Source organism: Sinohyriopsis cumingii, chromosome 10 (assembly GCF_028554795.1).
Source record: "Sinohyriopsis cumingii isolate HCF-2022 chromosome 10, ASM2855479v2, whole genome shotgun sequence".
Classification (NCBI taxonomy): Eukaryota; Metazoa; Mollusca; class Bivalvia; order Unionida; family Unionidae; genus Sinohyriopsis; species Sinohyriopsis cumingii.
This window is the reverse complement of record NC_142970.1, coordinates 56,821,698-56,846,890: the sequence shown is the minus strand read 5'-3', so window position 1 is coordinate 56,846,890 and position 25,193 is coordinate 56,821,698. Positions and strand designations below refer to the sequence as shown.

The following is a 25,193-nucleotide window of genomic DNA, read 5'->3' as shown; positions in this document are numbered from 1 at the left end:
ATAAAAAGGTTGCTGCATTTGTATGGGAAAATATGAACTCGTTTTGTCGGAAGGATATACTGCACTCACAAGGTCGTGCAGTATTCCATCCAAAAAAACTCGTTCATATTTTCCCATACAAATGCAGTAATCTATAAATATCACATACAAATACACATATTTGCACTTTGAATGGAGTTACGATGTGTATTGACCGACTGCATGAACTCCTCACATCCCTGCGAGTGTGTCCGCTACAAAATGTAGTTCTATGATTATTTTTTTTGTTATTCAGAATAGTATGCAAATTGATAAGTTCATTGTTTTCTTTTTCAGTTTCTATATTTATTCCCATTTATTAAATAAATATAAAACACACTCATGATTTAAACATGAAATATGGTTTCTCATGAAGAAAGCAGTGCACTGCAAACAATGTTAGCTTCTTGTACACTATTCTTGTACTGTGAGGCATTCACGTACTGGCGTATGGAAATTAGCGTCGAATAGAAACGAAGTGAAATGACGAACCAACAAGAGGTAATTAAAATATTTTAATATATTGACAGTTTATCTAAAATTCTCTCTCTCTCTCTCTCTCTCTCTCTCTCTCTCTCTCTCCCCCCCCCCCAAACGGCTTGACTAGCATTACCATCATTCATAGATCCAGAGACATCGTCCTATGACACAAGCGAAAATCCCCAACGCTCGTATTTTCATCTATTTTCGCCCGTATCTACGTTAGTCGCGCGCGCGCGCAAGAGAGAGAGAGAGAGAGAGAGAGAGAGAGCATTTGGAAATTTGTATATTTAATAATTAATAATCGATATTTAGAACATTATAATAGGTTTAAGAAACAACAAAGGATTAAAACACAATACAGTATGTGCACCTCGTAACCAACACATTAAACAAGTAGGCTCAGTGTGTCGACTTGCGATTGAAACTATGTATCATTGATATTATGAACACTGTAGATAGATCCCAAGGAAAGCGTAAACGTTACGACGAACCAAATCACTGTAGCTTACTTGGTACAAGTTAAGTTTTAATGTTTTGGTCCAGCACAATGTTTTTCTCTCTCACTCCAGATTTGTCGCTTATTTTGTCATTTACGCATGAGAGGGGAATGGATACAAGAAAGAATTCGGATGAAATTTTGTGTACCATTTTAACATCATTTAGAAAACGTGACTATTAATACTTTTTATCGCTAGTGGCACAAGCAGGGCTTGTGTGCTTGTTCACATTTTCAACTCTTGCGACAGTTCAGGCAGAGAATAAAGAGAAGAAAACACAGCAATACTGAATATAATTTTCGATTTAAAATATCCAAATGAATATTAAAGTTAGAAAGAGACTGAATCTTCGTTTTCTTAAATATATGAAGAAAAAAAAACTATCTACTTTAAGTTTAATGCATCAATACTATCTTGTATTAAAAGAAAACTTAAAAATCGAAAGTTTGAAAGTGCCGTAAATTAATGAGCTTTCTTCGTACAACTGAATGTATTTAATTACTGTTATTCTGTGAAATTGACCCTAACATTTGCCTGGAAACAGAGTGTGCCTATTCAGTAGAGTGTAAGAGAAAGGGTCACTTAATTATTCAAAAACCTGAGTTCCATTTGAGAGGTAAGGATCCACTTGCGTTTAAGTCTTTGCACATGTTCCATGCAACATTATTTCAAGCAATAAAACAAAACATCAAAGCTAAAGAGTTAATCGCCATATCTGCATTTTAGATAGACTGATGGCGTAAGTGCACATTATATATCTAGCCTAGTCCAGGATACGAACGTCACGTGGGGATTTTCAGAAGGTTGCACCATATCTTTCAATAAATTCCAAACGTCTAAATCATTCCTTTTAGAATTACGCATTAAAAAGGAATTGAAAAGAATGGGTGAACAAAAAGGGCACGTTTAATAAACACAAAACACATAAGGGTTTTGTAGGGTCAGGGAAATTAACTCGTTTGATGCTGCGTAGGTACAAGTCAAGACAAGACAAGACGAGACTTTATTACAGTTATGTTGAAAAGGTTTTAGACATATGAGGTATATAAGAAAATGAACATGAATACATATAGCGTGTGATGATACTACATAATGTTTAACAGGGTTTACAAATTTGGGAAAACACTATCCAAACACCTGCAAATATTTTTGAGAGTTGTTATGGGGAATATTAGCACACCTACCAGTTTCAACGGGAAACATATGCATTGCAGTTCTAAACTTAATTAAACTTTTAGATTTGTTATATCTAACGGATTCGATATATTCCTACGCCCTATCAAGTTCGTTATTTCCACGGAACAAAACATATATGGAGTTTTGTCGATGTATCTAATTTAGAATCTAAACTGTAGTAGTAATGCCAACGACGAATTATACTGCCCACTTTTATACTTTTTCGCATTAAAATGAAGGTGTTTTAGATTAACGGAACGACCATTCAGTTTTTTAGGGGGTACTAGTATATTTTTTTTATATAAAAAAAAACACAACATGTAGCCTGATAAAAATATTTTTTATTTATTTATAGAATAAGAAAAGAAACGATTATATTAGTTGAAAGAAAAATTAATTCTCTTTAGGTAAATGTGAAAAATATTCCGTCACGAAAGAAAATCTCAGGTAACCACAAAGTTAAATGGACGACCCTTAATATAACTCAACATTAACTCCTTAGTACAATGTAATACTGTAATGTAATTTAATAATGTACATGTCACCGTGAGGATATACAAGGTTAATTTTTCTGCTCTTTTCATTTTACCACCACTAATCGTTATCTTTATCATAATGATCCTTGTCCTCACTAGCACCATCATCATCGTCGTCACGAATACCGCAAAAGTAAAATGTATCATACGTGCCTCACCGTGTATATTTGGACCAGTACTGTAACATTAAATTACATTTACCCCACCGTTTATATTTGGACCAGTACTGTAACATTAAATTACATTTACCCCACCGTTTATATTTGACCAGTACTGTAACATTAAATTACATTTACCCCACCGTTTATATTTGGACCAGTACTGTAGCATTAAATTACATTTACCCCACCGTGTATATTTGGACCAGTACTGTAACATTAAATTACATTTACCCCACCACGGATATTTGGGCCAACATTGTAACATTATATTACACTTTCCTCACCTTGTATATTTGGGCAAATATTGTAACAGTTCACTTAACTCAAAGTATATGTTTGTCAATATTGTAACGGTTTCTACACTTACCTCACCTTGTTTATGTAGGCCAATATTGAAATGTCGCTGCTTTAAGACGTTAATACTTCAGGGCACTCGCTCGAACTATCACTCTGCTTCTCGATTATCACCCTGCTTTGTTGCTGGAGCTATCACCCTGCTTCACGATTATCACCCTGGTATTTTGCTGGAGCTGTCACTGTTTTCGAGTATCACCCTGCTTTGTTGCTTAAAATATCACTCTTTTTCTCGAATATCACCCTGGTCTGTTTCTCGAACTATCACTCTTTTGGACTGTCGCCCTGGTCTGTTGCTCAAACTATCACGCTGCCGCTCGATTATCACTGCATTCCCTCAGATGATTTCATGAATAAAATCACTTTCTCAATTTTTAATTGGCGCTACCCAACAATGCTTCGTTCAAACGTCTGGCTTCGATTACTTTGTCTTTGTTACCTGCAGGAGGAAAAACATCGCCATGAATACTGACAATTGCCATTGGTTGTGGACACCTGTGAGCTCTCGTTCCCGATGCATATCACCAGTATATGGCTGGTTTTCATTATATGTGTGCACTTCAAAAATGCGAAAATTATGCATTCGCACCGACATAAAATGTAATTATCATGTGGATAAAGATACAGACGAAGAGGATTTTGATAAAATCGGATTTAGGACACAAATCAGACTTGATTATTGTTTATGTTTATTGCCACAGTAATATATTTGATGTTCTTCTGTTTTCCTTCTATCCATACATGAAAGTAATATTATTAAAGGTAATTTGCAGGCTATTTAATCTGAAATGTGGATGATACTGATCAACTCATTGTATTGAGGGTTACATGCTGTTTATTTTTTTTTTGTTATTGTCATCTTTGCTTTTATCTTTTTCTGAAAGTATGTCCACGGAGAATAATGGCAGTATCAGTTGTCTCTGCGTTTAGTAGACCAATTTAGAAGATAAATGCATATCTCTGTTCGATCACATTCTATCGTTTCCTCTTATAAATAATGCAACCATCATCATCAACGTTAGCATTGTCATCATCGTCTATAATTCTCAAGTGCATGCCCCAATTTGTCTGCTATTTGATAATCGTAATTCCAACTGGATGGCATCATATTTTGTGTGAAGACGTTAAAGTTGTATTCATATTTTCAAAATTATCACATAATTAATCTCTGGTTGATATTAACTGATCGATAGGTTGTTCGTGTTTAGGTGTAAATCTCAAATCAAAAATAGTAGATTGTAAATATATGTTCGTGTTTAAGTGTAAATCTCGGATAGTAAATTGTAGAAAGCTATAATCAAGTTCAGGTCCATCAATCATGTAGGTGAAGATTTGACAACAAGGCGAAGAAAATCTTAGCTTAATCAATAAAAAAGAAAAAACAAAACAACGTCTACCTACCGGACTTACCATTTTCATAGTTTTGAGATATTCATTATGGAAAATGTTCACTACAACCAGCAGATACTAATATATATTTTAATCCTTTAATGATGGGCCAGCATGATATATATATATATATATATATATATATATATATATATATATATATATATATATATATATATATATATATATATATATATATATATATATATATATATAATAGCAACACAGCATCTTATCCACATAAAGCTGCTTATATAAAACTCACTCTTCGTATATATATATATATATATATATATATATATATATATATATATATATATATATATATATATATATATATATATATATATATAACAGGATCTTATCCACATAAAGATGATTATGTAAAACTAGACAGAATTTTATCCAAATAAAACTGCATGTATATATCTTACACAGATGTGTATCCAGATAAAGCTGCATGTATATACATTACATAGAATTGTATCCAAATAAAACTGCATGCATATATCTTACATAGATGTGTATCCAGATAAAGCTGCATGTATATACATTACACAGAATTTTATCCAAATAATGCTGCATATGCAAAATTGTATTTATATCCAATGTTCATGAGTCAACCTATCCTCAGGAAACCAATGTTTGGGAACGGGTAATCAGCGGCCATATTGCCTCTACATTTGGCCCTAAAAAGCTGGAAATGGAATTTCGTTGAGTCTCATTAATACAATCGAATAATACATGTAGTTGGTAAAACTATGCTGCTGAAACCCAAGTGAAAAACAGCGTTGGTACCAAATTTAAGTGAAATCCTACAATCCGTAATAAAATAGTGTCCAGAAAAGACGATCAATGACCATGTTGCCTGTAAATGAAGATGTGGAATGGTGGAAATCAGAGTCAACGATATTAAATTACATGCCTGATTTGTTTATATATTTCAGCTAATGCTGTTCAGATTAACTGATCATCGAGGATCGGTCACTTTCAGTAAAATTCCATCGGTCAGTGTTTTATAGAGACCAATCATCGGTGCAGAGGAAACTGAAGGATTACGTTATATATATATATATATATATATATATATATATATATATATATATATATATATATATATATATATATATATATATATATATATATATATATATATATATATATATATATATCATATTGACCAGACGGATGAGAATTACTGCCAAAGATTTGCTACGTGGGTTGCTTTTGGGCAAGGGACCTTTGTTTCGTTGCCCCGACACAACATAACCGTCGAGTGTTATAATGCTATAAAATATTTATCGAAAAGACAAATCAAACGATAGCAATATATGTGATAAACAAAAATGAAAGCCTGTTATTTTCCATTAAAACTGTTGGAGACATGAAGCTATTTTTTGAAACATAACTCGTGATTTGACAAGTCACTTTGTAGACAAATTACGAGATCATCAATTGACCATTCGTCTCTTACAAAAAAAGAGCAGTCGTGAACTTTTATCTAATTTTCAAAACCAAATCCAAACATCTATCGCAAAAACTCGCATCCGATGCCAGATTTAACAGGAACGTCAATCAGAGTCAATCATTCTTACAAATTATGAAACATTCAAATAAAATTCATCCAATGCCAACTCTGTATAAAGATACATGAAAATCCAGATTAAACGCTTACAAATATATTGTTAACATTATCCCCTGGAAAGCAAACGTTACGCGAATGGACAGTCAGGGTCAAATAGATTCTTCAAATGCACAATCAGTAGTAATAGATTATTCAAATGATGACACAAAACACTTAAAATCAAACTCAAGTTACGTCTCATCGATACAAAACTGTATGCCAGATTTGATTAAAATAAACTATGTTTGGTAAAATTATGGTGCTGCTGTCATTACCGTGTTAGCAGTCATTACCATGTTAGTTGTCATTACCACGGTCTCATAATTCGACTGTAAACACAGCTTTAATTTCATATTTTCTATGAAATGCATAAGGGTCTCATAATTTGACTGTAAACACTGCTTTAGTTTATGACAAGCATTACAATGTCGCTGGTAGTGTTAGAAAAAATACAGTGGACCACAGACATGACCTTGAGCCCACATAATGTGGGTCATCATAGAGGACTTTATAACATAATTTTAATATTGACAAGTTTTAGGCTAAACAAATGCTTTTTATAACATTTAGAAAACTCTAACTATTTGACATAATGAGACATATCAGTTTCTCCCAAGCCCTCACCCCAACACCTGTGCAGGATGAAATCTGACATTCAAAGAAGATATAGTTATTTAAGTTTATTTAAATACCTAAATTGAACTAGCTGACAATGCCAAGAACGTGACTATCCACTTTCAGAACTATAACATATGGCTAATCTGTTCTGACCAATCATTGAGAAAACCTTCCCAAGTAGGACCTATTTTTGATGAGTTACATTAAATGCATGTATTAAAGTAAACAACAAAATTATATCATTGTAGTATACTTTACCGGCAACAATTTGCTGATGTTTTCTGATACCTTGATTTTCGGCTTCATTCAAAAAGAATGATGGTCCACACAAAGGGCAAAACTGTTAATAACTTAATTTACTAACCTATGTAATTTCCTTTGTTTTACAAACAAATCTTAAATCACACACTCGTTGTGTGTGCGTGTGTGTGATTTGGATTTTGTAACGTAGCTTTAACAATTTTTCAGTCATATCGCTACGGTGTCTGCAGTGTTGCAGTTGTACACTGAGACATCATTCTGCAGAAATGTGGCATCATGTCCCACCCAGTCACATTATCCTGACCTAGACTGACCAGTCCCAAGTACATTCATTATATATGAATTGCCTCTAAGTACATGCATTGCATATGAATTGCCTATATGTGCATTTATTACATATGAATTGCCTATATGTACATTTATTACATATGAATTGACCAATATGTACATTCATTATATATATTGCTCCTATGTACATTCATTACATATGAGTTGCCTCTAAGTACATGCATTACATATGAATTGCCTCTAAGTACATGCATTACATATGAATTGCCTATATGTGCATTTATTACATATGAATTGCCTATATGGACATTTATTACATATGGATTGCCTCTAAGTAAATTCATTACATATGAATTGCCTCTATGTATATTCATTACATATGAAATGCCTATATGTCCATTCATTTCATATGAATTGCCTCTAAGTGAATTCGTTACATATGAATTGCCCTCTATGTATATTCATTACATATGAATTGCCCTATACGTACATCCATTACATATGAATTGCCCATATGTACATTCATTACATATGAATTGTCTATATGTACATGCATTACATATGAATTGCCTCTATGTACATTCATTACATATGAATTTCCTATATGTACATTCATTACATATGAATTTCCTATATGTACATTCATTACATATGAATTGCCCATATGTACATTCATTACATATGAATTGCCTATATGTACATTCATTACATATGAATTTCCTATATGTACATTCATTACATATGAATTGCCTATATGTACACTTATTACCTATGAATTGCCCTCTATGTACATTCATTACATATAAATTGCCTCCATGTACATTCATTACATATGAATTGCCTCTATGTACATTCATTACATATGAATAGCCTATATGTACTTTCATTATATATAAATTGCCTATATGTACACTTATTACCTATGAATTGCCCTATATGTACATTCATTACATATAAATTGCCTATATGTACATTCATTACATATGAATTGCCTCCATGTACATTCACCATATATGAATTGCATCTATGTACATTCATTATATATGAATTGACTATTTGTGCATTGATTACATATGAATTGCCTATATTTACTTTCATTATATATGAATTGCCTATATGTACATTCATTACATATGAATTGCTATCTATGTACATTCATTATATATAAATTGCCTATATGTGCATTCATTACATATGAATTTCCTATATGTACATTCATTATATATGAATTGCCTATATTTACTTTCATTACATATGAATTACCTATATGTACATTCATTATATATAAATTGCCTATATGTACGTTCATTACATATGAATTTCCTACATGTACATTCATTATATATTTATTGCCTATATTTACTTTCATTACATATGAATTACCTATAGGTACATTCATTATATATAAATTGCCTATATGTACATTCATTACATATGAATTGTCTATATGTACATTCATTACATATAAATTGCCTATATGTGCATTCATTACATATAAATTTCCTATATGTACATTCATTATATATGAATTGCCTATATGTACTTTCATTATATATGAATTGCCTCTATGTACATTCATTACATATGAATTTCCTATATGTACATTCATTATATATGAATTGCCTCTATGTACATTCATTACATATGAATTTCCTATATGTACATTCATTATATACGAATTGCCTATATGTACTTTCATTATATATGAATTGCCTATATGTACATTCATTACCTACGAATTGCCCTCTATGTACATTCATTACATAAGCTATCTCTTATGCACATGCAATTCTAATATTACATCTTACGTACATGTGTTTCATATTAGTCTCCATAAAACGGCATTAGTTTCCAACATTCAACATAAAGCTCAAACGTTGGTTGGGGGGGGGGGCGTTTTAACATGTACAGCGAACTCGTACATTTTTTTGTACGTTTCCATTTCATCGATTAATTTCTTTGCCCATTCTATGAATTATCCTTTTCATTGCAGTATATATGCTTTATTTACTTATTTATTTATTTATTACCTTTTCAGTCGATTGCGAAAGAAGACCTGTGTCCGTCGTCATAAAAGCTGTAATTGTTGGTGAAATTCTATTTGAAAATTAATTCCCAGATTTATTGTTTTCTTGTATCAGTTCTTTCTGTTTGATCCTATCTATTTTCCACCCTTTCCTGTAGGCGATCGTGTATTTGTCTTGCTTCGTAATGTGCTTCAATCCTGTATTGTCTGTGTTCTTTATACGATTCTAAATAGCGTTTAGTCCTCCTAAATGTATCTGCTCCGTACTTAACAACTTCTACAAATATTTACAAGTCTCAATTATGGCGGGCTCCAAATTAGCTAATTGAGTTAAGGATGTTGTGCGAGTTGATTGAAGCCGGAAAGATGGAGAACAATTACTCGCTGCTAAGACAATCGAAGGAATTCATTTCACCAATATTCTCCATCAATTATTAACCAATTGTTTAGCGATCAAAGGACTCTTCTATGACGGGTTTGTAGTAGCATGTTTTAGTGGCATTTCCGGCGAAAGGGGCTTTCTAGAAACGTGTGGGCCAATGATTTGTTTCACGGCAGTCATTCGGGTCACTGGAAAACGGTCTGGGGGAAATGGTGTAATAATAAAGAAGAAGTAAATTGCTAATGAACACAAAGAGGAAGTTTGAAACATAAAAGTTTAATACGATTCTAGTCACGCGTGGAAGCATTTCTAATAACAGAAAATGTACAGTATCAAAATTGCTGGATGCTGCGCATGCGTCATATACATCATTAAATACATTTTTACTGTTTAAGAAGAAATACATTTTTTTATTTATAGCCTTTATTAATACAAAACCTCCATGAATCACTATCTAATTGTGTTTGGTTTCCCTCCATGTACAAAGACCAATACATGAGAATCCTAAATGTGAACAAAACGTGTTTGTTACGAACTACAACAACATTAGAAGCTAAAGGTAGTCAAGCAGGACTGTGGACTTTGGAAAACCATACGTGTAATGTGTGCCTTGCTTTTTAGTATGATACTAAATTTATTGCGAAAAATTAAACAGCCGTGTATATAACACTATGTGCTTAAATTTTCATGCTAATAAAATCAAAACTAGGATTACTAAACAGGAAATATTTAAATTGGAAGATTTTTTCCGCACACAATTTCAAAAAAGAAGTCATGAAAGATGTAATTGCATCGACGACTTTTAATGCAAGAGCCATGAATGAATGCGCTGCATTTTGTTTGGACCAGTATATCTTGATCTCACGTGGATGAAAGCATGCAAAATTTTAACCTGTGGTCCTCGACACGAAACTGTCTTACGTAGCATATTCATTGAATGAAAAAATTTGGACGAGAAACCAAAAACAAAAAGAAAACATAACAAGCGATTTTTACATCGTCAAATATATTGTGACTGTTCTTAAAAGAAAGACTTCTACGTGCTATTGAATTATGGGTAATATTCATCTAGATGAAGGTCAGGAAACGGGTCACATAAAGGACGGTGGCTAGTAGGTGGAGACATCACATGCTGCGTATAACTGACGATTGGTTATGTCAAACTACTAGCTATATCAAACACTATCTAATACGGCAACACCTATTGGTAAATCTCGTGGTGAACATGATAGCAGCCTACCTGGACTCTTTCTAAATCCAGTTGAAAATGACCGGTGGTCATTTTGGTGCTACGTTTTTAAGCTTCACATGAAACCACTATCCCAATTACCTCTGACTCCAGTTGCAAAAAAAAAGACAGACCGTGATTTGCCTGCGCATTATGCCTCAGCAGATCATAATTTATTGTGTGTGTTCTAAAGATTACTCATCACAAACTGCATAGACCAAGATCTGCCGACGCATGGTGGGACGGCATATCGGGATCTGTACAGTTTTCAAATGCACGTCACTTATAAACGGGTACATACGGTGGGTTTGTTTGTCTGACGACATCCGATCGCGATAAGGAGATTCAATCTCGACGAAAGCCAGGTTCAAATTGAACGAATAGTGCACGCATCCACCCCTTTATAGTGTGTTGCACTGGTTGCAAATTCGACGAACGGTGCATACACCCACCCTTTTTTGTGTTGTACTGGATTAAAATTGAATGAATGGTGCACACACACACACACACACACACACACACACACTTATATTGTGTTGCATTGGCTTGTATTACTTCGGTAATACACATTGCCCTTTTCTCAATACGTATACGGTGTTGTCGGAGTCCGTCAAACGAATTTCTTTCGATTGAGTATTGCATTAAACTAACGTTGAAAGAACAAAATCCCTTTACGTGTGACAAATCTGGAAAGACTATAAAAAGTCTGCTATTTGCGGAAGTTTATATGGGGTATTTATGAAAGACTATTGATAAGAACAAAATGAAAGCTCCTGTGTATATAAGCCACATCATCTACTATCAATGATAACAACTGAAGTTACCATGTTTGCAAAAAAATAATTTCAGACGTTCTTGGAAGATCATATTTAATATCCTAATTCAGTAATACATATTAGATAGGTTGTCGCCTGTCACTAACCCCCTTCCCCCATCACGGCAGCAACAAGTGAAGATAGGAAACGTTTTGATGAGAAATTAGGTCACACTGCTTTCTTCAGGGTAGTAACAAGTGAGAATAGGAAACGTTTTGATGAGGACTTAAGTAAAATTGCTTTCTTCAGATCTTGCATATCGTTATATCTTGCGAAAAATAAATGCAAACAATTATTCATTGAATACATAAATCAACTCTGACCGTGCCGCAAGATGTGTAAATTAATGTTAAAAGTAAACATGCAAATTCGCGTTGAAAATCAATGTTATAATTACAATTTTTATGAACATGCCTATCTCGGAGGAAGACCACAAGAGAAACACATATACAATCGTAAATCATTCTGTAACGAAACTAAAAGCATTAGGGTCAGTGATTTAGTGTCCCGGTCATCGCAGGTAACAGAAACATTGTCTCGTATCTTATGACGTGCATACGGCTACAACACAGCATTACATATGATAAAAAAAACAGCATTTCATATGATAGAACAATACAGAATTCCATATCACAATACGATACAGCATTCCGTATGACAAAAGAATACAGCATTCCATAGGACAAAACAATACAGCATTCCACATAACAAAACAATACATAATTCCATATCAAAAAATGATAGAGCATTCAATATCACAAAACAATAAGCATTCCACTCGATAAAACAATACAGCATCCCATTTCACAAAACGACAGAAAATTCAATATCACATAACAACACAGCATTTATACCACAATAGTATACAGCATTCCATGTCACAACACGATAGAACATTCAAAATCACATAACAATACAGCATTCCACGTGACAAAACAATACAGAATTTCATATTACAAAACGATACAGCATTCCATATGACAAAACAATACAACATTCCATTGAATAAAGCAATACAGCATTCCATATTATAAAACAATACAACATTATATGTGAGAAAATGTTATTTGCTCTCTGAAATCATGTTTATATTTTTCGGGTATTTAAAAAAAAAACAAATACGAATGTGACCATGTCAGTATAGTCCTTTTGGAAAACCAAGATGGAATCATGGTATATTTGTCTTGATAAGCTCATAAGATGGCGTAGTCGTCACGTGGTTTGTTTAATAATTGTCTGTTTGGACTAATTGTGTTCATAAGCAAACAGTAAGGCGTAAACGTCACGTGGTATATGTCCTAATTGTTTGCTTTGACCAGTTGTGTTCATAAGCAATGAGCGATGGTTAGAAGTCATGTGGTGTAATTTTAGACACTGTATGTACTTTGAAAGTCATCCCGTCTTCTGACAATGTTTCTTTTTTAGAGATGAAAAGAACAAATCCTACCATCTTAATCCCAACGAGGTTTAAGCCCATCTGGAAATTACTTATTCTGAGAACTTCATGGATATTGTATCTGTCCGTTTGTTTTCTATTGTTCCGGTCATTATAATGTTCGGATCCGGTATTTTTATTTGAATGTTTAGCAACGAAAGGGACTTGATTGCACCCATCAGTATGTGGTGCTGTCGCCACTGTGGTTTATTACGTCGCGCTGGAATGTGATGATGTACATCGGCTGAGTAAAGTGTTTTAACAAAGGACACATCATAACAGACAAGTTTGGATGATCCGGCAGAATTAGAACCAACTATCCGCTGGTCTCGAGCGCCCAACATTTATTATTAAATGAGTCAGGGAGTCCTTACCTTTTCATAAATTATAATTATTTTTTTGTCATAGTTATTATTGTGGAGCCGATAGTGCAACGTTCCATTGAAGTCAAGCACTACATCACATTTCTTGAGTTTAGTTCCGCCCTTGTTTGCATAAAACAATACATTACTGTCTCTTGTGAACATAAATTTAATACAACAATTAAATTTATAAATAAAAAAGACTGACTATATCGCACAAAAGGTGTAAATAACTACAATTTATGTTAACATGCATACATAGGAGAAAAGCCCCAAGAGAAAGACACCTATAATCATAAATCATTATGTAAAGACTTTGCTTCAATGATTTGGTGATCGAGGCACAGATACGTTTGTCTATAACAAATTTATTTTCAGATCTTATGGCAAGAATAAAACAGCAATACAGCATTCTATATGAGAAAACAACACAGCATTCTATATGAGAAAACAACACAGAACTATGTATGAGAAGACAATACAGCATTCTATATAAAAAAAAAACAACAGCATTCTATATGAGCAAAAATACAGCATTATATATGAGAAAACAATACATTATTCTATATGAGAAACCAATACATCATTCCATATACTAAAACAATACAGCATTCTATATGCGAAAACAATACAGCATTCTATATGAGAAAACAATACAGCATTCTATGTGAGAAAACAATACAACATTATATATGAGAAAACAATACAGCATTCTGTATGAGAAAACAACCAGATCACGATAAAGAGATTCAATATCGACGAAAGCCAGGTTCAATTTGAATGAATGGTACACCCACCCACCCCTTTATTTTGTGTTACAGAATTATGTATGAAACAATATCTTTTGCTTTCTGAAGTCATGCTGTAATTGTGACGAAAACAAATCCTACCATCTTAATCATAAATGGGTTTTAGGCCTGTATGATGAGTTACTTATTCTGAGAACTTGAAACATATTATCTCTTTCGGTTTGTTTTCTATGCTGATAAGAATGATTGGATCCGGTCTTTTTCATTTGAATGTTAGACCACTAAAGGGACTTAAATGCATGACTTCTTTTTTTTCATTTGATTATCTGACCACGAAAAAGACATAATTACATGGCTCCTGCCTTTTTCATTTGAATGTTTGACCACTAAAGTGACTTAATTGCATGGCTCCTGTCTTTTTCATTTGAATGTTTGACCACTGAAGGGACTTTATTGTCTGACTCCTGTCTTTTTCATTTGAATGTTTGACCACTAAAGGGACTTAATTGCATGGCTCCTCTCTTTTTCATTTGAATGTTTGACCACTAAAGGGACTTACTTGCATGGCTCATGTCTTTTTCATTTGAAATTTTGACCACGAAAAGGACTTAATTACAAGGAACCGGTCTCTTTCCTTTGAATATCTGACCACGAAAAGGACTTAATTACATGGATCCGGTCTTTTTCATTTGAATGTTTGACCAATAACGGGACTTAATTGCATGACTCCTGTCTTTTTCGTTTGAATGTTTGACCACTAACGGGACTTAATTGCATGGCTCCTCTCTTTTTCATTTGAATGTTTGACCACTAACGGGACTTAATTTCATGCCTTCTGTCTTTTTCATTTGAATGTTTGAGCACTAAAGGGACTTAATTGCATGGCTCATGTCTTTTTCGTTTGAAAGTTTGACCACGAAAAGGACTTAATTACAAGGAACCGGTCTCTTTCCTTTGAATATCTGACCACGAAAAGGACCTAACTGCACCTATCACGTGTGGTGCTGTTCCAACTGTAGTCTATACCATCATCAGATTATGTTGTGGCGAGTCGAGTTCCTTGCCGAAGGAAGTCGAGCAGCAGGCGAGTCTGAATGATCTGGCAGGATTCGACATCGGAGCCCGACATTCTAACTGCTGAGCCGGGGTGGGTATTGACCGTATTATAATTATGTTGTTGTTGTTGAAGGGTTTAACGTCATTTTTCAGCACAGTATTAATGGTGGAGGAAGAACCCTGGAAAACCCCGGAAAGAACCCCCAACCCTCGAGAAGCTACTGGCAAGCTTTCTCACATATCCACATTGGCCGAATCAAAGACTCGAACCTACGCAGACAGAGGTGAGATGGCAGTGATCCGTAACGGGGAGAGCTTTAGACCACTCGGCCACTCGTGGCCCCTATTATAATTATAATTTGCAAGCAAAAGTTCAGTACTACTTTTGAACCAAGGACTGAATAACACGTCTTGATCATAATTTCACCGTTGAATAAAACTATAATGGCATATAGGTATAAATCAACAGCACGTCTGGCATGACTGTCTTCCGATTAGGCAATATAACGGAATATTGGTTGAATCAATAATTAATGCCTATTACATGATTAATTAATATTACAGTAATAAAGTGTCCTTACCGAGCTTTTATTTCTTTGTTTTATATCAATGATCAGCTTTATTTCATAAAAATATTGGCGTGCCCACCGAATAATGACTGGCTTAATGAGAGTCAAACCCATTAAATAAAACAACGCCACCTACAACAGTGAATTATGACGGACCTGGAGAACATTCTTGTACTACTGCATACTTGTTTTTAAAAAAAATGGAGAATACTGTGTTGTTGAAATAATGTGATATAGTGTGTGTGTGTGTGTGTGTGTGTGTGTGTGTGTGTGTGTGTGTGTGTGTGTGTGTGTGTGTAAAGGTGAAATATTTTTATCTATAGTACATGAAGTTAGGGAGCCGAAGTAGCTCAGTTGTAGAGCGTTGGTATAGTGATCCAAGGGTCGTGGGTTTGATACCAGCCTAGGCTAGTCAGGGTTGGGTAGGGTGCCTCATTGTGTCTTGGAAAATGCACTTAGCTACCATTTCTTCAGCGAATATAACCAAGTTCCATTAAGAACCATAGAAGCAACTAAAGAGGTCTTTTTCCCTATTAACCACAGTGGAAATAGGTACGATAATATACATCTTACTGAAATTATTCGCCTGACCTCTGAAGTCAATATATTACAAAATCAATTCAAATATTTAATTATTCATGTATAGTAAACAAAATTGACATAATCTTGTTTCGGAGGAAATAGTCATTACTCCACATTCAACAAGAGGTTATATGAATTGTTATGACATTGTTATGATCGGAATAAATATAGCTGAGTCAAACAAAAACAATGCATTGAGTTTATGCATATAGCTGCGTTACAAATAAAAAAATGCCATGAATGTATGCATACAGCTGTGTCACAATTAAAAACATGCCGGGAATTCATGCATATAGCTGAGTCACAAGTAAAACAATGCATTGAGTTTATGCATATAGCTGCGTTACAAATAAAAAATGCCATGAATGTATGCATACAGCTGAGTCTGCATGCTTAGCAAATTAGTCCTCGTGTATCTCGAGTACTTACCTTCCGCCATTCTTCATCCTCTTCTAGCTAAAGGGCGCTCGCCAGTTATTATGTAGTATTGAGAGAGTGGCGTATGTAAGGTGAAGTTGTTTGCATTTGAAATATGCACAGTGGTCAGAATACATCTATGCTACTTCGATGTAATGTGGCTGACATTTCTTTAGATATTGTAATTGTGGAAATTGTACATGATCTAAGCACACTGCTAACTAAAACGACTGCCCTCTTGTGCTACAAAAATCACACTGAATTTGTCTAAAGAACATTATCATTAGTAGCTATTAAATATAGACAATGAATTTTGCCAGACGGACAGTACCAGCTTCTGAAAGTGCAATGAATGAATTACCAAATATATAAAATGTGTATTAAAAAAAGTTTATCGGCTCTAATTTTTTTATAATTTACCTCTGAAGTTCAGGAAGTGAAAATGACCAAGTGGAGCTAGTACTTTTTTGAACGGTGCACATCTGGAGTAAGGCCAAGCTGAATGCTCTATAACCAATATTATACCCATCAATCATACACCAAAAAAGGGAAATAAATGTTTATTTGAACAATACCTAAGATATACCAGGTCTTTTTAAATAACCAGTATAATCAGTTAGAAAACCTGAGAAATTCATTTTTATTTAACATTATTAGCCTATGCAAAATAAAAATAAAAATTGTAGAGCGCCACCTAAGCAAAAGGCTCTGTAGGGTTGAGAAACTGGTGCAGGAGATAAAGGTGATACCTGTAGGTGTTGGGTAGGACACTAGTGCATTATATATATATATATATATATATATATATATATATATATATATATATATATATATATATATATATATATATATATATATATATATATATATATATATATATATATATATATATATATATATATATATATCTGTCAGGTGTAGGTTGGGACATTAGTGCATGATATATATGTCAGGTGCAGTTTGAGATACTAGTACATGGGATATAGGTGTCGGATGCTCTTACTCTAGGCCTGTGAATGATTTTTGCTTGGAACGAATTTAAACTCTTTTAACTCTCTAACTTGTTCGATGAGATTGGTGTGTGTGTGTGTGTGTGTGTGTGTGTGTGTGTGTGTGTGTGTGTGTGTGATTACAAGTTGTGATCCAACACAATATAACACTTTCAGCTGGAACAGATCTAGTCGTTCGATTGACGCCCTGTATTCCAGTAACTGATGTCAGAGTTATCAAACTTAATATATATTGTGCAACCCCCAAACTGGGTTAATTTGAGTACGTTGAAATCGAGAGACAGCATCGCAATTTAGTGTCTTTCATCCCTACCGAAAATATTTCGTTTTAATTTAGGCTACATTCCATGATGATATAAGTAACTTCAACTAATTCCTTATTTATTTATTTTTGTTTTGAAGTTTGGTGATGTTACAGATACGTTTCGTGCATCCTTGGTTTTGCAAATGATCAGGCTGGGAAGAATAGGAAGAATAAAGCCTGTATACGGTGTTGGAATTTATAGCAGATCAGGTCGCCGACATAGCGGATCATGTACCTTAGAAATCGGATCATGACCACTACATAACGGATCACGTCGTTTACAACGTATCCATTGGCGACACTTTCCTGGACTCACTTCCTAACATATACGTGTTATTCTTTGATGTACATTCTAAGCTGCAACATGTTTTACCGATATTATCAGAGAAATCTTAAATTACGTTAGTAACGTTTTATTATTTATGTTCCTTCATATGATCACTCTTGTGGCTAAGCAACAGTTTTCGATGAATAATTTTAAATCTTTGTTTCAGTACTTTATGGAGAACAGAGATGTTCCTATCTAAAAGGCATGGCATGGTGATTTTGTTTGAATCCCCGCCATATCTATAGTGTAACCCATGATCACGCGTCACGTTCTCTCACGTCATGTCTTTTCCGTCAAGAGTTTCGTTTCTGTTCAAAACATGTGATATACGTCATGCATTCTGGTGATTACATTAAGAAGACCTGGATGAAATTGAGTCCTTCCAATTTAAAAAAATAATTTAACGGTACTGAGGTTCCTGTTTGTCTTAGAACTTTGTCTCTCATTTTCATCAAAATTGAGTTTCAGCTCGCTATCTTTGGGAAATATTTATGGAGTGAAAGCAATGCATTGCATGGCAAGGATGTAGCTAAGATCTAATTTGATATTTTTCCGACAAAATTTAAAAGTTATGGCCCGTTTTTTACTTAAAGCCTTGCTCAGAAGGGCCGACAGTCAGTGTTATACATTAAGAGAAATATTTAACAAGGGTTTAAGATGCTTCTTGACAATTCTTGTGCATATAGACGTTAACGTGTCTGACATCGGCCATCAGCTAGCAATCTATGGGATTTAAGAAAACAAAATGGAAAGAAAACAAATGAGCAGCACCAGAATTAAAGGACAAAAGTAAGAAATGAAGAAAATTTGAAAACTATACATAGCAACGTTTATCAAAGCGAGAATACCTGTGTGAAGTTACAGGGATGTACGAAGAGTTAAGTTAATAAAAACAAATTATGCCTTATAACGATCATTTTGACGTGAAATCATGCCTTGTAACGATCATTTTGACGTCAAATCATGCCTTATAACGATCATTTTGACGTAAAATCATGCCTTATAACGAACGATTCGATGTAAAATCATGCCTTATAACAAACATTTCGATGTGAAATCATGCCTTATAACAAACATTTTGATGTGACAAACATTTTGATGTGAAATCATGCCTTATAACGATCATTTTGACGTGAAATCGTGCCTTATAACTATCATTTTGGCGTGAAATCATGCCTTATAACGAACATTTCGATGTGAAATCATGCCTTATAACAAACATTTCGATGTGAAAACAAGACTTATAACTATCATTTTGACGTGAAATCATGCCTTATAACGAACATTTCGATGTGAAATCATGCCTTATAACAAACATTTCGATGTGAAAACAAGACTTATAACTATCATTTTGACGTGAAATCATGCCTTATAACGAACATTTCGATGTGAAATCATGCCTTATAACAAATATTTCGATGTAAGAAAGCAAGACTTATAACGATCATTTTGATGTGAAATCATGCCTTATAACGATCATTTTGATGTGACCTCGTGCCTTATAACGATAATTTTGATGTGAACTCATGCCTTATAACGAACAATGTGATGCAACATCATGCCTTATAACGGACATTTCGATGTGAAATCATGCCTTATAACGAACATTTCGATGTGAAATCATCTCTTTACTGACATATGTAGCCGATGATGTGTGCCAAAATATTTATATAAATTTTTTCTTTTCTACTATCTTTTTGGCCTATTTGTGAATCTGTACTAAGTTATAAATAGAGTTTAACTTTCAGGGAAAAGAATCGGCTTAAACCTCATTTATTTGTTGATAATGTTACAATAAATGCATGAATGGACTAATTCATGCTAGTCAAATATGTAGATTTCAGCCAGATATCAAACTAATAAAAAATGCATACGTCGCAGCTTAAAAAAAAAACTGGGATGTTGCCACATAGAAAATACAGTTGTCACTATATTGTCACATAGAAAATACAGTTGTCACTATGTTCTCACATAGACAATACAGTTGTCACAATGTCGTCACACAGAAAAGGTTGTCAGGATGTTGTCCATAGCAAATACTGTTGTCAGGATGTTGGCACATAGACAATAAAGTAAGGAACGGTTTACGTTATGCCACAAAAACAATATGGCAGTGTGAAATGATGTAAGAAGTGTGTAAACATCTTTCCTGTGTGTTATAGTCTGTTTTTACTCTGATCCAAGATGCATCACATTAAAATAGGTCATATAAATTATTCCTTTGTGTCTAGTTACATGTCCTTAATAACAATTAAGTTGGGGAAGTTGAGGAATGTCACTTTGACGAGTTAGAGATAAAATCCAAAAGGACCGACCTAAACTGGACAGCAGATATTTAAGCCAATAATTATGGTAGTGGTAAATTTCAATATTTTCCCAGGAAAATATGGGATAAATCAACAAACATTTCAAGAACAATTGAATTACAAAACGCAACGCAGAGAATCACATTTATGTAACACTCGAATGTCCTTTGGAAAGATGTACAAGCAAAGTTTTGGTTTTGTTATTTTAAAACACAGTAACCCGAGTAGCTTATTAAGTGCTGATGCTATTTGACTAACGTGATCAGGTAAACACTACCGTAGCTAACCAGGCTAAACCGATGGTCAGATTCAAACCCGCTTCCTCTCGGTCTCGTATCAGACACGTTACCCAGTGACCTTCTAGTTCGTGCATGCATTAATCGGCTTGTAAGACGCAAGGGAATGCACAGGGCCATCTGTGTCCCTAATCCTGCAGATGTAACCTTGCTGAAAGTTTCATCCATGTCTAAATTACATTATTATATAATTTACTACTGACAAGGTAGAATTGTAAATGTTTTTATCAATCAAAACTAGTGTGAGTTCTAAACCTTAAAATAACAGCTCGTTCACGCTATAAACTTTAAACTTACCTTTCACTGTTCTTTTCTTTAAATGTGTCCGATTTCAGAATGCTTTCGTTACTATTTTGACAGTAAACGTCCTTTCCTCAGATGGTCGTACTTTTCCAGCAAAAATTTGTTCCACCGTGGATAAGTCTCTTTTCCAACGCCTACCACTTCATTAGTGTGGTTTAGTCATGTGACCGTTAATTAATCATCATGTGACCCATGACGTCAAAATTTATGCAATTACCTCAAAGGCCAAAATATCTTTCTTTCATCTTCAAACTAAGGTATTACACCCATTAAACATTTTTGCCATGTGTGGGACATTACGGTCGAAATTATTTTTATTGATCAAATTGTTATTATTTGCTTTATAGATGGCATTGGTTTCTCGATCCGAAATCTATACTTTGCATGTATAATATGGCTTTCATTATGGTAAGTCTTGTAATGGCTATTTTGGTTTGTTAGTGGGAATGATCAACTTTTTTGTCGCACCCAGTTATGATTTGATTTGCCCGGAATTATTCTGAATTATTGCGTACGAGCTGTTGATTTTATCTGGATCAATAGAGAGAATTTTGCATGAGTAGACTAAGGAGTTGTATTATATTACCATGAAGAGTTCGGTCCAGAGAGAGAGAGAGAGAGAGAGAGAGAGAGAGAGAGAGAGAGAGAGAGAGAGAATATTTTTTGAGACATGCAGAAAGCTTTAATCATTACGCACACAATTCTAAGGTATTTATTTTATTATTTGGGACGTTCGTGTCTCGTGGACAAATATGAACAGTAGTCACTTGTTTTCTCTTGCATTGTTCATAAATTGCGTTACAGTTCGAACTGTATAATTATTTGGTGCCCGATACTGTGAAATTTTACAAATACAACAATCAAACGTTGTAATGTTTCTGCTGCTTCTTTGTTTACTTGTTTGTTTTTATTACACATTAAGCGACTACAGTATTCTGTTTGAACACGTAATTACATCTAACTGTCCTGAAGTTACTTGATATTTTACCTACAATCGGACCATCCTTAGTGTGTCCAATCATAAAGTATTTATAATATTCATTTCGCTAGGATTCCTAGATATTCTGCCAGGCCATGGTCAAGTTATTTTCTAATATTTTGTTTATTTAAACTTACTTCTAATGGGATAAAGAAAATAAAAAAGATATATTATCGATTTGAACGAATCACATTTTAATCGGTATCAAAGCTCATTAAAAAAAAACATTTCTTTCTTTCAGCTGATTTTCTTATGCATCTATATTATTATGAAAGCGATCTGTGAGTGAGAAAAACTGCCCAATCAAGAAAAATAAAATGAAATTAATTATTTACAATAAAATTAAATATTTATAATTAAATTAAATAATTACGGTCTGAAAAATAAAGATTAAATATGATCATAACTATCTAAGAGTTATTTGTTTTAAACTTATGGTTGCAAAGAATTCGTTTTTAACTTTTCTAAATATACAAACAATTCATGACAACGAAATAAGTTTCAAGCATGTATAGTCTTCATCGTTTTGGACAAATTAGTTTTAAAAAGCTCTGCGTTTGGAAATTGTAAAGTGGTCATGTTAGTTCTTTCTATGAGTATAAAATTAAAAGTATTTAGCTAACAAAATTCATTTATTTACAAGTGCTCTACAATATTGTATCGCAGAATGCCATGCGTTGAGGCAAACGAACGTCTACTGCAGAGAAACATTGCTTTCAATCAGCTGTGGAAATGTAACACGAAACTAGTAAATCCATATTTATATTTGTTGCCAATTGCGACATGTTTAATGAATAATTGGTTCATCCGGTGAGTAAAAGATTTTCTTGTACCGTTCTTATTGTAAAAAAATACAGAACCATTCTTAATTGCGATAAATAGTAGTTAATAATATCCTGTGTTCTAAAATTAGTCAAGAATTCAACCCCACCTCATTTATCTTTTCTTGGATTTTCATATATCAAGGCGATAGAGTGTTTAGTGCTTAGTTAAAACGAAATTACGCATGCTAAATGACTATTGAATAACATGCAATCATTTTCCCAGAAATCGACTATGCTGTTTTGTACTCAGCAATAACACTTACATGTAGTATTGCGATCAATTAATGTAAAGGTTGTGCAGTCTTTATCTATTAGGTTTTTTGAACGTTGAAGATTCACACACACACACACACACACACACACACACACGTACGTACGTACGTACATACATACATACATACATACATACATACATACATACATACATACGTAAACGATATGTGAATGTTGTAAACTCTTAGATTTGTCAAATCTTGGAAAATACAATATAATAACGAAATATGAATTTAAGATAAGACAGATGTTGTAATAAAATCACACTAGGAACAAAAGTTAGAATCTTCTTTCAAAGTATTTCAAATGTGTTTGAATACTTTTGCCCTAGGCTATAGCGTATTAGATTAGAAAAGGTAATGGAAAAATAAAGGCAAATACAATAGAAAATATTGCATGCGATACTTAACTTCTCTCTCTCTCTCTCTCTCTCTCTCTCTCTCTCAAATAAGTGACTGACAGGTAACCAGTGTATTAAAAGGATAGGTTGTATTTGTCCTTTTTATTCTAACAGAAAGAATGTTAAAGTACTATTGAGTATATACTTTTTTCACCCATCTAGGCAGAAGAGAGATACACAGCGACATGCAAGTAGGATGACAGTCACACATGCACATACAGATCAAAATGTATAAAGCTGAACAATATTTCATATTAATTTATCTTTAGATGTAAAACATACACATAAATTAGATTCAAATTCTTTCATTTGAAATTAAATAATTAGATCGGCAAGCCTGGCAGTAACTCTGGAACAACTCTATCAATACTGTGCAATGATTTTATTGTATGTAACTTTGGGTATAGAAGAGTGGTACACCGGAAGTAGAGCACGAATAACGTGTAAGTGATACTTGTGATATGGCTAATTATTTCCTGTTAAAAAAGGCGGACTTTGATCTTAAATCACTGAAAGTAGATAATTTAAAGAAATGTATTGAACAAAGCATCAAGCACAAAAGTATACATGCATTTTAACATAATAGTTTAAATCAAGTAGAAATATCGCAGCACGATTTTAACTTCGCGAGCAGTTCTTATTAGAAGACGAAAATAATTAAACAAACAAGATTCTTTCCATCCAAATATTAGACATTATTTTGCCTGTAGGACATTTATATAACATGATCGGAGGATACATTCTTCTTTCAAATCTGTTTTTTTTTCTTTTTCTTTCTAATGTGGAATGCATGTGATCAAGAAAGAATATGTTTGATGTTAGGGAATGAGGTATTTGTGTTTGTAATTTTAGATAAAGGCGCATGCCCGAGCTTAATTTTGACATAGATATAGAAGATGATTTAGATATATCTAGAAATTGAAAAGGTAAGTGTGTGCTTTAGATTTTTGTAACGTAGTTTTAAGTTTTAATCATATCGCTAAGACGTCTGCAGTTTGGCACTTTATAGTGATGTCAAGCACAGGGTCATTATGTCGCATACATGTAGCATCATGCCCCACACAGTCACGTTATCCTCACACAAGGTCGACCAGTCCTAACGCTAACCTCTTAATGCTGTGCGCCAAGCGAGGCAGCTGTTTGT

The 25,193-nt window shown here is 33.8% G+C and overlaps 1 long non-coding RNA gene across 2 annotated transcripts in view; it reads right to left on the bottom strand.

Moving 5' to 3' along the window:
• The window catches only part of LOC149790196 (uncharacterized), a 33,466-nt gene extending 11,772 nt beyond the window's left edge, over positions 1 to 21,694 (bottom strand). Inside the window, exons 1-2 of one of the 2 annotated variants that reach the window (XR_016424035.1) lie at positions 21,568 to 21,694; positions 3,239 to 3,664 (exon numbers count right to left, since the gene is read on the bottom strand). This is a non-coding gene — a long non-coding RNA (uncharacterized LOC149790196). The remainder of the gene's footprint in view (positions 1 to 3,238; positions 3,665 to 21,567) is intronic. The other variant, XR_016424034.1, reaches the window with a different exon arrangement.
• Between the last annotated feature and the right edge of the window lie 3,499 nt (positions 21,695 to 25,193).